Source organism: Rhea pennata, chromosome 11 (genome assembly GCF_028389875.1).
Source record: "Rhea pennata isolate bPtePen1 chromosome 11, bPtePen1.pri, whole genome shotgun sequence".
In the NCBI taxonomy this organism is placed as follows: Eukaryota; Metazoa; Chordata; class Aves; order Rheiformes; family Rheidae; genus Rhea; species Rhea pennata.
This window is the reverse complement of record NC_084673.1, coordinates 23,643,538-23,659,533: the sequence shown is the minus strand read 5'-3', so window position 1 is coordinate 23,659,533 and position 15,996 is coordinate 23,643,538.

Genomic DNA, 15,996 nt, shown 5'->3' with positions numbered 1-15,996 from the left:
TGGAAATGAGGTGATTTAGCCCCTTTCCAAGGCAGACCTGGGAATGAGCTTCATGAGCAACACTGGGTGTGTTACCTCTGATCTCCCTGTAGCCCAAGTGATCCAGCCCAATTCATGATCTCAAGTTAAGGAGCAAAACCTGCTTTGGCAGCAAGATCTCTACCTAAAAGAAGGGGCCAGGTCCTTGGATAACAGAGGTAACTGTGAACAAGAGCTGTCATGCTGCCTTCAAAGCAATTATTTCTTCTAGATTAAGAAGAGCTTGTTTTCTGGCAGAAAACCAATGTTGGCAGACAGTGGAAGAAGCATCTGCTAAATTAGACAAGTGCAAAGCTTTCCATGTGTTGGTGATTCAGCCAAAGCTGAGTGTAAACACACTGAGCTCAAAGGCAGCAAGATGCTGCACTCTAGGACATGCAAATAGAGCAGTGAAGCCTGACTGGTATCCAGAAGGAGAAGTCTCCTCCTCCTTCCCTTGAAGGCACCTGGGCTGGAGCTGGTACAGTCTCCTGTCTCTCCTGGAGAAATTCAGCCTATCTGGTCAGGCCCAGACACTGGCATCAGTATTTTCTTCACACAACTCAGTCCTTGCCACGTGAAAGTGTTGGGGAAGTTTTCCCAGGACCTCAAGGACATCTGTAAGACAAGGCAAGAGGCTTGATACTGTATGAAATGGTACAGCTGGGAATAATGAGGTAAAATTTGACAAAGGCTCATGTAAACTAAGTATCAGGGAATGGCTCCGGATGTTGTGGCCATATTGGGTAGGACTGAGCCTTTGGATATATAAGACAGAATCAATGGGCTCTTTTTCACATCCCACTCTTCTCCCAAGTTGTTCTCTCTAAAGGGCTTGCCTGCACATGCAGCTTCAAGGGTATGTGCCTGATTAGTCAGAGAAATGTGGGAGCTGCTTATGGATGCATCAGCATCAATGAAATAAAACTCTTCTATAGGTATGGTAGGCATTACAATAAATTATAGGCTTTCCTCCTCTAAGCAAAGGGGCTACTCTCGAACTCACACCACTATGATACCTTTTTTGGAGGTAAAATGAGCCAACTTTGGGACAAAAAGGGTGAAAATCAAGGCATTTACAGAGCTAAGCCACTTCCCCAGAGTGGGAGTGGGGAGGGAGCTCTGCTTTTTTTTTTTTTTTTTTTTTTTTTTTTTTCGGTAGCTAGAGACCTTGTGACTCAGGAATCGCCTGTCTTCCTTTCAAATGTTGCTTGTTCCCCTCCCCTCTGCAGATGTGGCAGGCTTTGCTGCAGGAGTGAAGGAAGCAACTTTGCCCATTGTGCTCTGATCTTTCCCAGTTCCATGCTGGCCTGCACATGGGGCAGGGGAGCCTCAGAGTTCTACTTTATTGAGCTCTTAGAAGTACTGACTAACAGCTTAAGAGCGTCTGCCTGCACTGGTAACTGGGGAATGAATGGTTGTCAAGATATGTTACATTGCTGAACATCACCCCTCCTCTCTACCACACTGCTGCTCCTGCTGTATGGGACAGGCTACAAGCCACCAAAATGCACTGATGCTTCAGCTCATGCTCTCTCCGGAGGCAAAAAATCTTCCCTGGCACAGCACTAGTGTGTAATGGCTAGTTAATGACATGTAATTTACTGCCCTAGTGTTTGTTGCCAGAGGGGATTATCCAGATTAATCACAACTGCTGCTACAAAGTTGTATAATAAAAAAACTAAATGAAATAAAAGATGGTCAAGTGATTCAGTGATGGAAATTTCTCCCTTGTTCCCAACGAAAGCGCTTGCTGTAATCTCTGTGGCATTGTTTCCTTCAGTTTCCTGACTGTAATCCATAAAACATTGTTATGGCTCAGTGATATCTTGCAGGTTTTGAAGTGCAGCAGGAGAGAGCTGGGAAAGGAGTAATTTCTGTCAGGAGAAAGAAAATGAATCCTTCAGCAGGAGCTGTGATGTGATCAGTGGAGCTCTGGCAATATTGGAAGGAGCTGGTTTGCCTGTGCAGCATGATGTTTGTTCTGGCACATGAGAGACATAATCTTGGGCTTTCCTGTGTTTTGGACCAATGAACTTCCCCAGGGGTGGCTCTTACAGGAACACTAGCACCAAGTGTGCTATTAGAAGTGGCTATGACACAGCCATTGTGGACTGTCTTCACAGACCACATCTCCACAGTGCTAAGTGCTGCATGACTGCAGGAGAGAAGACTGAAGTCCAAGGGACCATCTTCACTACTGACCTTCCTCCATCTACCATGCAGAAATAGCCAAGGGAGCAATAAACTAGAGAGCTCCCTCCCAGCGGCATCTGAGGCATGTCAGCACCAAGCCCTGCACTACCCTACCCTGCTCCTGGCTTCTGCAGAGCATGTCGGTAGCATGCTGGGCTAGCTGCAGGAGCTTTTGCAGTAGTACTAAAATGATGTATAGTTTATTATTTCTAATTCTTTTCAGTCTCTTCTGTATCAGGGAATGGTGGATGTTCTTCATCAAAAATACTTTTTTTTTCTTGAGTGGGCACTTCAAAGTTTTTTTTTCTCAGCCTGCAGGTGTTTCCTCAGTGAAAGCTGGTGGCTCTTAAATCTTTTCCAGGTGATTGTTGCAGGTTGAAAAGGCTTGCATTTCTGTGTGAGTGGCAGTAAAGGATACTTTCTTCCAGCTGGCTTTCCTGCCAGGTTTGACATTATGGTCCAAAACACAGCTCTTTATTCCAATACCACAGTGCCAGCAGGTCATGGTATACCGTGTTGACCACTGTGTGTGCTCTGCTGCTCTCCCTTCACTCAGCCCCACACAGTGTGTTAAGGTGATGCTTAGAACAGGATACCCATCCTACACCTTCACCCTGTGATATCACCATGGAAGGTGACTAACACCAGCTGGAAGCATGATTCAGACACAGAGACTTTAGTATGTACAGCAAAAACTGTGTCTCAGGAAGCTGAAATCTATCTAGCCTCCAGGAGTTATCACACCCCTGATCTCTTCATACTCCTCCTCATCCCTCTCATCTCTGAATAACAAGGACATTGGTGGCTCTACCAGCCTGGCTGGATGCTTAAGAGTCAGTATGTTGTCTCAGCACTTCACTGTGCAAACCCCAGGCTCTGCTGGAGGAGGTTCCACAAAGGGGTGGGTGAACAGATGGTAAGATCCCCACAGGCTGCAGGTGGCCAGAAGACAGCCTGTGGTTAGCTGTTTGTCTCTTTGAGAAGTCTGCACCCTACACAGGTTTTACTTGGCTGAGATCAGGAGCAAACACAAACTCTGCCTTGGGAAATTCATATGCTTGGTGGATTGCACGGGGCAAGGGACAGCCCACTGCATGGTCCACTTGCTCAGCCTGCTGGGGACTCTTCTCTGAGCATATTTGCCAAGAGCAGATAAAAAAGACCCTCTGCTGGTCAAAAACAGAAGGCATCTCTGCTGCACAGAGAAGGAGAAAACTCTGAGAAGGTGGCCTAAATATCTCAAAAAGTAGCTGATGCACTCTAAAAAAATATTGTATTTCTTGCTGGTTCCCTTCACTTGCTCCTTTTTCCTCTCCCTTGTAATTGCCACCCTTAGTGAAGAGCTCAATGCAGTATTACAAGCAATAGCACCCAGCAATGCTGGCCTGCATTTACTTGCCTTTCAGTGCTGCCACTCCTGCACTGGCAATAAGGAACATCAAACTCAGCTGTTTATCACTGAAAGAAAAGGATTTCCCACCTGCATGGCCTTTTGACACATTCTCCATTTCGCATGAATTTGGAAGCTGTTGCAGGCACTAGCCAGACAGCAATGTTGATTTCTCAGGGTGCTGTCTTGCTTGGTTGGCTTGCCCCTTGGCTCAGCACCAGCGTTGTTGCATGCAGATGTCAGGCTGATGCAGTGCTCTGACTCTCCAAATTGGACTGAGCTGTGATAGACTTGCAGGTAAAACATAGATCCTGAGATTCTGTGGGCTCAAGGCAATTCTTCCTTTGATTCTTGAAATCTGCAGGCTGCAGAAGTCTGCTGGGTTGTTTCCCCAGTCTGAGTGCCATCTTTTCCCTTGGGAGATGTCTGCTGGTCAGCAAGGTGAGGAGGAATGTAACAGCTGGAAGAGGAGTCCAAAGGTGCCACCCAGGAGTGGACAGACTCGGGGTGGTGAGATCCTGCCCAGCAGTGCAGGATCTCTTTTTTTGCCCTCAGAGTGCCTTCAAAGTCTAATAACCTTCAAATCTAGGTTATTTATCAGGTTTGTCCAGAAGGCCTGGCCGAGCAGTTTCAGTGCTGCTGGAAGTTTGTGGCTGAGCAGCAAGATGTGAAGCTGGCAGAGACAACCCCCTCATTCCTCATCCTTGTAAGTAATAAGCACTCCAGAATGCACTGCACATCATGTCTGGCCTTTTAGAAAAATGTCAGTGTTGCCTGAAATCAGTCTTCTGGCCAAGGGTAAGTTGTATTTTAATGAGACTTGAATTCTGATAAAGCTGATTAAAACAGGTCATTGGTTTTGCTAAGTTATATAGTGCTAAGAATGAACTGGTTCCAAGTTTCTGCCAAAATTAAATATATGTTTGTAGAGATTGAAAAAGTAACGTGGACAGCTGGGTTATTTGCTCCACTTCAGAGAGCGACATTTGAAATGGGTTATTTACCATAAATATGTTTACACTGGAATTGTAAAAAATAAAGCAAATTGATTGAAAACCTTACTGGAGATGTTGTCTGAACATCCCCCCAACCCTCCCATAAGAAAAAACAATAGTCTTTTCTTAATGTGGAAGTGGTGCTTCAGAAACAGTTTGGGAAATAAATGTTTTGTTGAGGAGCGATTTGTGTCATGTTGCTAGTGGAATATCATATTCCTGCTTGATGCATTAAGCAATGTGTAAAAATTTAATCAAAACCACATTTATTATACATGATAGTGAAAAAATTAGGCTTCTGCTGCTCATTAGCTTCCACAGAACTGGCTAGAGAGAAAAGAGAAAGTACCTGTGCTTAACAAAAAGGCTTGGAAACAAGTGCTGTCATTAATATAACTGACCTAACCAAGGATCTGGCATAGAAACCCATATGAGCTCTCAATTACAAAACTCAGTGCTTAGGAGAGCTGCTCCTCCCTGAAGTGTCTTACCCACTGAGCTGCAGAACTCTGAGAATGAACTGAGCTGAGAAGCAATAAGAACTGGCCTTCCAAAAGAGATCCTGCACCCAAAGTGGTCACTGTCTCCAGCAGCACCAGCCAGCCTGCTCTATCTGACAAGCTTTCCTACAAGTGTACTTGGAGGGTACATTTTTCCCCAGTACAGCCCTATCTCTGGCTATAGGCCTATGTAGACAGTGCTTATTCCCTTGTGCATTCTAGTTCTGAGTGGTGAAAGTCAGGAATTTTGCTCATGTAGAAGATCCGGGATTTTTAATTGTCCTATCACCTTGGACTTGTTAGTGCCAGCCTTGGGAATGATCTCACTTTCCGTGTGAGGCCTTTCACACCAAGAATGCAGAATCCATCGCTCTTGTGAGTTCATTCTGAGATGAACTTGTGCATCCCGAGGTGAATTTGCACATTCCAAGACAACCTCATGCATCCTTAGTTCATCATGGAACTTTCTAATGCACTTAGGGTCTTAATCTGTCAGGGTTCCTTCTCAATGCAAGAAGCAAACTGGATCCAGGGAAGACTGTGCTGCATTAGTCTATGACAGACTGCACTGCTGTGGACAGGGATTTCACAGTTTGTCCCCTCCACAGCCAGCTTTTTCTATGGTAGATGCAGCATGGAGCTAGCAAATACATGTGACTTTGCAGATAGCTTCTGCTCTGGAAAAGTCAGTGTCTCAGCAAGCAGAATTAGACATGGGCAATTCTTTTTCCTGTCACCTGGGGACAGTGGGATCCCATGACATATTCTTTTGTGGGTGTCACAGATATTAGCAAGTGTGTCTGTCTTTAAGTGACACGTCAGTCTCAGTCATCCAGGTCCTGTGGGTCCTGTAATGGTTTTGTTTGCTCCAGTGGGAATAGGGGCATGTGTTGGTAGGCTTAGCATAAAGCCTGCACCACCCTTCAGGGATTCCATCTGGTCTTACAGGGGCTGCACTTGCTCCACTTCAAATAGCAAGTCTGACCAATGTCACAGTGCAAAGATACAAACTGCTAACCCCATGAAAGTCACCACTGCCTCCTGCGGAACATAGACTCTCATTTGGGAGATGTCCAGGTGATATCTTATCACCATACCAGATCTTCCACATCATCCCCTTATAGTTGTCCATTGCTGGGCAAGCTTTCACAAGCATCACTAAAATGGCCATTTTTCATTTCCATTTCTTGCCCCATTTAGCTTTGGCTATGTGGATCCCTCATCTGGATGTTCCTGGTCTTTGTGAGCAGACATTAGACTGTAAGGTGATGTAAGATGAATGAAGATGTGCCACTGACACAATATCACCTGAGAATCTCTCAGCAAACAACCTTTAGACCCTCACAAGGATCACTGTGGATTGAGTGGCTGCTCCTTTTAAATAGAGGTTTGGTAAGAGTTTCTGAAAGTGCAGTTAATAACCATGGAAACAATATAAAAGCAGTCTGGACAGGGCCAGCTAAATAACAGTTATTTTGGAGGTTATAGGTTCATGGAGAAGTGACAGCATCCTTCCGTATTAAAAAGAAGAAAGCAAACAGGATCCAGAATTCAATCAGAACAAGAGGTGCTAAAACAGAGCAAAGCATAGGAGCTGGGGCCATGGTGAGGAATGAATAAGCATGTTAAAACTAAGTGAATCTCAGACCTCAGGAAGAGTGTGAATTGAAGTCTGAAAGCGCAGGTGCTCCAGAGCAGCTACTCCCACAAGAGGCAATTGTCCTACCTGCAGAGAGTATCCCTGAGGTCCTGAGTTCATAGCAATAGGAAGGTGCTGCCAGCAGTTGAAGTGAAGCAGCAAGCACATCTGTGAGAGACACAGACCTCTGGAGTGGCAGGTCATGATGCTCTGTGGAGCTGCGTGGAAACGGAAGACTGGAGTAACCAAGCTGGAGAGGTAAGGCCGGAGATGTGATGGAAGAAACCTCACTATGATTTATTATTTGTCCAATAAAAACATATTTGTGCTGTCTAAAGAGCCTCTTAAACCAGGAGGAGAGTGGGAGATGAGTAAGGTATCTCTAGCAATGGTACTTACAGAAAATCCAGGGCAAAGCAGTGCTGAAGACTTGAAATGCTGGGAATTTCAATCGCATTAAGGAAATAGAGAAACATCCCGCTGGTGTATCTGACACAGAAGTGGTTATGTTTTAAAGATACCTTATGCTAGTGGAGCCTTGCCCAGAGAGGAAGAGATGAAGCTATACCAGTGCAAGCACCTCTGAGCCAACTGTCAAAATAGGATAGTGACTCTGTGTTGGATTCAGTGATAGAAATGTGTCTTATTCTGGTGCAAAGACCTGTACTTTCCTTGCCCTGCCCTGGGCTGGAAGAGGACACTGAGCCTTTGCTGCTGGTGTCTATGTGCATGTGGGAAAGACTTGGGCAGCCCTTTTACTCTCCACTCCTGTTGCATAAGGCTGAGCCAGGATGTTGTGCCAGGCTGAACTAATGGTAACGCCTGAAATACTTTGAACACTGGAGGGGAGCCAGCCCCCACTGCCCAAGCATGAATGGGTATATTTCTGGCCTCCTGCTATTGAAAGCATGCGGAAATTACAGCCTTAAGGCAAAGCTGGAAGGTCTACCAGAATCTCAGATACTCTGCAGGAGGAGCTAGGGCCTTGCCCAGTGTAAAAGAACACTCTTCGAAGTATTGACGTTGCTAATTGCCATTCTATGTTGAATTATTTTAGGAGTATGAGTGCATCCTTGTGAGATGACAAAGTGAAGTAATTTGTGCAGAGTGTGCTCCTCTGTCAGACTAGGGAGCTGTGCGTGGAGCAGGTGGGTGAACCTTCAGCTCCCACCCCATGAAATGCCTGTGTGGCCTGGAAGAGAAAATAGAGGTGAGGGAAATAGGAGACACCAGCTCAATCTGACACGGAAAGAGCAAGCCTGTTCAGCAAAGTGCATTAAGCACTACCAAAGCAACTGCTGGTAGATCTACAGCATTAGTAAGTTGGTGCCCTGGCAGAACGGGATGGAGTCTGCTACGTGAAACAGGTTGAAGAGGGAAAGACATACGCTTCCCAGGAACTTAGGGAGATCAATCCCAGCAACCCAGAAAGTCACTAACTTGCTGGCAGAAGTCAAGCTTGCAAGACTTGCCTAAAAGGAAACTGTGGGCAGGAGGATGAGTGGCTGTTAACCCCTTTTACTGTAGTCTGCATTTCAGAATTGTTTTGAGTCTTCCTCTTCAAAAAAAGTTGCTAGTGTGAGGAGCTGGTCAAAACAGTCCTGCTTCTGAGGTACAGTCCTATTTCACCTTTTCAGGAGATTCTTTTTAAGGTGAAAAACAGATGTCATAGTCCTGGTCTGCCCAGCGTTTCACCATGAAGCCAAGGCGCTCATTTTTGACATGTATTCCTCAAGATCTCCTGAAAGCAAGGGTATCATGAAAAAGTGCAAAGGCATCTGGGAGCTACGCAGAAGGGCAAGGGTGGTGCGGGGACCGTTGGCAAGGAATGAGGTTGTGGTAGGATCTGACTTTCATGAGGCAGGTTTCCGGATCCTTGGGGTGTGAGGGAGCACAAGAGAGCCTGTGAGCAAACGTTGCAGTGTGGTGTGCTAAGCCAGGAATTCCAGTCTGAAACACGGGGAGAGCAAGAATGTGTCTTCTCCTTGCTAACTGAAAAAGGCAGTTTTCCGAGGAGATTTAAGCATGTTCATTCCATTGAGGGGTGTGTGTGCAGAACAGGGACGCACTGCTGGGAATTGCTTTTTCCTATCAGTGCCCTGCTCTAAGGGGCCAAGAAGGTTTTTGAAAGTGTTGGAAATAAAATGACAGGGTTTATGGAAGAGGAATAAATCTCAAGTACAGATGGGAACTATTTATGGAGCAAATAAAGGGGCCGGACTCACCCTTCATGGTGTGTGTAAATATTGTCAAGGCTGCGAGTTAAAAACTGTTCCTGGCTGAATGCAGCCTATATGGCTAGAAGGACACTTGACTACTTTGTGGTTTCAAGAGGTAAGTCTGGAGAAGGGATAGGACAAGGGCCCTGGTGGCACTGGTGATGTTCTTACCTTGTGTCCCACCACAAAGCCTGCATGTAAGTCAGATCCACTCTGCAGGGGTGTCAGAATGCCCTTAATGTGGTAATGATCTGCCCCTTCATCTTAAAGAAATCAAATCTGCCTTCTGAATCAAATTCACCTGCCTTTTCATCTGGACACACTGTTTGGGTTCCAGCCCTAGGTCAGCAACAAGAGAATTGAGTGGAAAGGAAAAGATTGTTATCAACAATATTTATAAATCAGATATTTTAAAAATGGGAGGATGGTTAAAGAGATTTTTCAGAGGTAGAAAATATAAGATAGTGAAAGAAAGAAGAAGAAAGGAAGAAGAAAGAAATGAAAGGAGAAAAGCTGGTGGGAGGAAAATGGAACTGGAAATCAGGTATCTTGGTGTCAGAGAAGAAGAAAGGAAGAAGAAAGAAATGAAAGGAGAAAAGCTGGTGGGAGGAAAATGGAACTGGAAATCAGGTATCTTGGTGTCAGTGGGAAACCACTTTTAGAGAGAAAATTATTGCAAAATACTGCATGAATGGGATTTTACTCACTCAGACAGAAAATAAAGCTGCAGGAATGGCTGAACTGGTTGCAGTTGTAATTGACTTTGTCTGAGGTTTCGTAAGGGCAGGAACTATTTTGCACAGGGCCTAGTACAAACTGAATTCTTGCGCTCACAAGGATGGCTGGCTGACCTGCTTCCAGAAAATGACTTATTCCCTGAAAAACAGAGTTTCAGATTGAGTAAAAGTTTTCAAATATCCAAGACAAATTGAAAGCTGAAACTGTTTAGGGGAAAACTTAAATGTTTAATTTTTACATTTTTAAAGAAAATAATCAAATTTTTCTTTTCAAAGTAATGTTCTGAAACTAGGTTTGTTTTTCAGAAATAAATTAAATAAATAAAATGAAAAAGTAACAGCCCTCAAGAGGAAATAAAATGGACGTTTAGTTCAATAAAAAAATAGTAATGTTTTCATTTTGGAGATATCTAAAATACATTTTATTAATTTTCTTGATTTAGTTGCAGACTGGAAAATAAATGGTTTGCAGAACTCCAATCTCTGTGTGCTATGAAACCACAAAGGAGAGAGTGGGTCAGCTGGGCCTTTTTGCAGAGTATATGAGACCTATTTATACCAAAGGGGAAAAGTGTTGAGAACAGCTCTGTCAAGAAATTTATGGTGGGTTCTTTGTCATTGAATATTGTATGCACTTGTCATATTGTCAGGCTTTTTATTGGAAAATCAATAAGAATTGTATCTCCTACACATTTGCTGCCACCATTTGGTCTTTTGCAGACCAGTGAAGAGGAACTGTTCCTCCTAAATCATTGTGGTTTGAACACTTGGGTATTTTTGCAAAATTTGTCTTGGAGAACTGCATTATACCCCCCATGCTCAGTTTGCACATCAGTAAATGATGCATGAATTAGTTTCTCTTGAATCTTTTTAGCCTGATCAGCTTAAGAATCAGAGTACGTACTGTTAAGTTGTGTGTTCATCTGCTGGTGACTGTGCTAGCTCTCACCTGGCTGACATAGGAAAGGATGGAAAGAATACAAACATATCTGTCCTTGGCTACACAGCCATGTCCTAGAAAAGTTTGGCTCACTCTCATGGGCTCCAACTGCTTGAGAAGTTGGAAAATCACCAGGTAGGAAGTGGTATGCAAGTTAAAAAACACTGGCACAGATGAAGTTGGCCAGGAATACAGGAGATCAGGAGGTTTCTAAATACCAGACTATATCAGGGAATAACCTCTACATAAAAGATGGGGAGAACAGGAAGGTAACCCCCATAGTATTTAGAGAAGGAGTATGATAACTTTATGAAACAAAAGGCATTTGTGGCCAGTCCATTCTGCTTTTTAGACCTTCACTTCTATTCTTCTCTGTGTTTTGCTTTGAATCTGCATTGCCATCAAAACAAGGAGCACTTCTTTGTAGCTGCTGATTTGTTTTTGTTGGGTTTGCTATTGTCCGTATCTGCATGGCAATGTGAATAATTTTCCTTGTGTATTTTATTTGATTGTGTATCTCCATGGTACTCCCCATTTCCTAAAGTAACACAGAACAAAAAAAAAATAAAAAAAAAAAAAAGGAAAAACCCCAGATGTTTAGCTGATCTCAAGTGGAGGGTCTCCTTTTTCAATCTTAGTTTGGACTTTGTATACCCACCCACATTCTCACAAATGTCTCTGATATGGTATTTTAAAATCTGTTGCTGCTGTGCAGAGAGAGAGTGCCATTCTTTGCAGCAATTCAGCATTTTTTGCATGCCCACATTAGTGCCATCTTTTTTAGAGGTTAGCAAAACATACAACTTAATCATAAGGGTGAGTCAGGGAACAAGCAAAGCTTCATAGAAAATGCCATGTAGCTGAATTCCTCTATATCACTTCTCAACACATTGGAACTTTTCTCGACCACGCAATGATGCCTGCAAATAGATGTCTTAGAGAAATGATTGTTCTGGAGCTTGTCTCCCTCTTCAGATATCCAGAACACACATATTTAATGCTATCTGACATGATCTGCTTTTCCATGAGTCTCTTCCTCAGCAAAATCCCCCAGGAAAAATACAGCACCAAGGCCAGTATCTGAATAACTCTCCACTGACAGTTTCTCTTTACTCTGTCCTTGGCTCCTACACGCTTTGTGGAGAGACCTTGTGTTACTTCAGACCAGATAAGGGGAAAAGCTCTTTCTTCTTTCCCCATCTGATCTGAGAAGAGATTCAGATCTGCTTCAGCAGAGCTTGAAATGTGGGAATAACAGGCCCTTTGAAACCCTTTCTAAATCCCAGGCCAAAGATTTTCTGTGACCCATCCATCTGCATGAGACTCTGACTGCTTCTCCTCCTAGGCTGTTTCTTGGTAATCCTCTCTCCATTTCCCCGCTTTCCCACTCAACATAACTTTGACTGAAAAATTTGAGCCCCTACAGTGCCCATGATCTGGAGACTAGAATGAAACATCTCCCATGCTGACTGTGAGAAACCCACCTTGGCTCTAGCCCACTCCTGGACACTGCTGTTGATGGCACTGAGGCTACAGAGGAACAGCAGCTGTTTTGCAGGTCATACTGATTTGAGGGCCTGAGCAGACTCCTCTGAACTGAGAACAACTCCTGCTCCAGGTGACATGAGCTCTCTCCGTTCTGGCCTCCTTCTCTCAGCACCTGCTGCTTCCCTTCTAGCCAAATGGACTTGGACAATGTGATAATCAGCCATGAACATGCAAAATCTCCCACTTGTGCTACTCAAATCCATGGGCTTGTGATTAAATCCCAGCTCCTTGATTCCACATGAAGCTCTTGGATTCTTGTGTGCATCTGTGTGCAAGCATGTTCATAGCCTTGGCACAGTGCCCCTTTTTTTTGCCATGTACCACAGTCTCTGGAGCTCAACAATCCCAGCAAGAGATAATGCATATGCTGAGAAGCCTTGATGAAGGCAAGGGAAGAAAAATAAGCAGTAGTAACAAAAAAGAACAAAATTTTCTGAAATATATGCAGCACTCCATGGAGTTAGTCTAACAGCCTGATTACAGGATAAAATCACTTGTGAAATAAGTCGTGAAATTCAGCAAAGCTCTTCAGAAAACTTTTTTTGTACCAAAGCTGCCTGCATGCCCCAAGGACAGTAATTCTCTGATGTACAGTAGATGGCCAGTGGATTCCTTATGCTGGCTTTTTATGTTGCCATAGAAATGTAAAGGAGAGCAGCAGATGCTGTTACCCAGCTGTGCTCAGTCAGTCACACCATATGTCTCTTGTCCTGGTAATTTTTTAACCAATTCCAAATGGATTCATCAGAGTTCCTGTGAGTTTTGTGAATGCTGGTAGCTGAGTAGAAGGTACATGTCTGCCCAGCTGGAGGGCAGTGGGTGATCATGTGTAGAATGGAAACCAACTAGATGTGATTGGAATAGCCTAGTATCCGCTTGCTAAGTAGTAATCTTGCACTGGCAGAGAGGAAGAGCTGGCTCAAATGGACCTTTCTGGGATTAATTTACGGAAGGAAAATGTAATTAGCAGAGTATAAAATACTGAACTGAGATGTCAGACATCTCAGATAAAGGTGCTGTAGGACCCTTACAATCTAAAGGGAGCATTTCGGAGGTGAGTTATGGAGAGAGAGTCATGAAACCCTGTCATGAGAAAACTGAGATTTCCAAAGCCACAAACCCAGATACTGCTACCTCAGAGAAACTTCTGTGACTGCACAGCTTGTGATAAATAGGTATCCGCCTTGTTTCACTGAGGGACATAGAGACCGCTCTTGGTTTGTCAAGTTCCAGTTCCCACAGGCATTCATGAAAGAAATTCAGGACAGAAAATTCCTCAAAATCTCTGTTCTGTACACCAAAGCACCAAGTAAAAGAGCACCCAGCAACTTCTGATGAGCCTTGGTGTTCTAGTGGAGACCAGATGTTATATCTGTGATATGATACAGAAAGAGCAAGAGAAATGCGAGCTCTACCAGGGTCTCAGGTGGTAGCAAGCCTGCCCAGTTGATCCAAGGGAGTTTCTTCTTGCAACTACTTTGAAGATTGGCTTAACCTGACTGTATAACAAGACACCCAGCAGCTGTAAGAGAAGGAGCCCCAGCAGATTTTGCCCCAGCTTTTCTTTTAGTTATGACCAAAACTCAGAAAGCAAGTTAAACACCATGTGGAAAGAAGCAATTCATTCAGTTCTGCTGAGGAACAGTGGAAATTTCAGGCTGATGCAATATAAATACTGTGCAGTTTATGGCCTGCAAACATCCATTGAATCCCCCAACAATACTACTCCTTCAGCATCTCTCTTTCTCCCTAAACTACAGGGAGGTGAAAAATTCAGTCACTCAACAACCTTTGAGTTTCCATTTTGACTTCATTATTGTTGGTTCCTTGATCTCAGGTTTGGATCTGACCTGAATTTGAATTTTCCAGAGTCTGGTTTCCTATAGACACTTTCTTCAAAACACTCCTGAAGACTGTGTTGTTCAAAGCATTCCCTGTGTTTCCATGCCAGACACTCCAGAGCTTTCACTAGTATTATTGAGCCTGCACCAGAGCAAACTAACAGAGGTCTTTAAATATGACCATTGAAACTGATTCTACTCCATGTTCACACAGAGATAAAAGAGGGAAGGCAAGTGAGTAGGACCTAATATGAATTGGCTAATTGTGGCCAATTACTCTAATGTAGGCGTGGTGTCCATATGTCATGTTCTGCATTTGACTTGTGAAAGCTGTGTAAAATACTGCCATGAATTACAGCACTGCAGCAAAACAGCAACCAGCTCAGTATACCAAATATGCCCCAAATCATCCCTGTCCTCAGGGACATGTTGTTAGCCAAATACCTTTAAGCCTGGCTACTTCTATCAGACTGCACCATTCCTCTTTCTCACTGTTTTTGCTATCAAATCCATTCAGTTTGCAGGCAATAGGATGATCTCTGTAGCTGTTGTCACAGTACCTTTGTTCTGAGACCTGAGAAATGTGTCAGGTTCTTGTCTCTGCCTGTATTGTAACACCTGTCCAGATTTGGCCATGTGGACATGTAGCTGGGGAAGGTGATGAGATTGGGCTGATGTGTATGCTAAAGACCTTTAATCTCTATTTGGCTTAGCCGATTCTACTAAGAACTGAAGGGTCCATGAGCAAAAATCAAAAGCAGGTTCTGCATCCTGAGCTGGGCCTTTAATCCTGCTGATGGCATGTGGGGCAGAAGAGGCTCCATTCTCTGTCTTATAGGTAGACTTTCATATGTCTGTCAAAAATAAAAAGAAGACATGGGCTCACTTTTTTACACTGTTGTAGATCTTATCGGTAGTATCTCTTTGTGAGGATGCTCTGCTTTTTGCATAGTCACTGTTCTGCACAGACCTTGCCTTTAAAGGACAGTGTGAGTCCTGTTTTTTTTACTGCCAGTGGCTAGGCACAGCAGAAGTACACATCTAAACTTTTGAATTATGCACTGTAACAGATAGACAAATTTCCCAGGGCTAGGATGGCTTTTGATGTCTTCACTCAATCTGAATGTGCTGCTGGGAATAAGGCCATTTTTGTAGCAGTGTTACATAATGCTGGTATTTTTAGCATGTTTAATTCTGCTCATCACCACCGGTTGTGAAGGAGATAGCAGAGAAGAATTAACAATGCTGAATAACAAATAATCTCTGGATCTCACTGGAGCAGGGATGAGGACCAGGAAGAACAAGGACAACACTGGATACATATCCATGTTCGAGATCCCTGATGCTGTCAAGCTCCAAGGACAGCGTGCTCTGTACCAGCACCAGCTTGATCTCTCAAATTTCCCATGCAGTTTTTCCACTAGACAATCCTGACAGAGACACTAGCTTAACTATGTCATTTTCATGTCTTGCACTATTAGGCTAACTCTGTGAGACAGTCTATCGTGGCATAATTTGCTGAACATATTATCCTGTGTGATTTTATAAGGTACTGCCTTGTTACATCTCATGGATATGGTATGTCATCAGTCAGAATGCAGTTCTTCAAGATCTGAAGGTTTGAAAAAGATACTGTATTTGTACCAGAAAATGTGTGATAAGGCGTTGCTATTGACATAGAAGATAGTGGTAATGCTTTACCCTGATAGCAAATACAGCATACAACATGAAACATAAGGTTTTACTTTGCACTCAAAAGATTTTATAGATTACACCAGAAGGATGATCCTTTCTACACACCATAATGAACAAGGCCACCAAGCATCATTGCAAAGGCATGGATATAGCCCTAATTGAATCATATAACTAAGTCCATGAGTTTCAAGAAGTAGCCCCTCGACTCCACCCCTCGCAAAAGAATTGTGGTGAATTCCATCTCATCTTGTTCTGGGCTGCGGAAAGGCATCATGCAT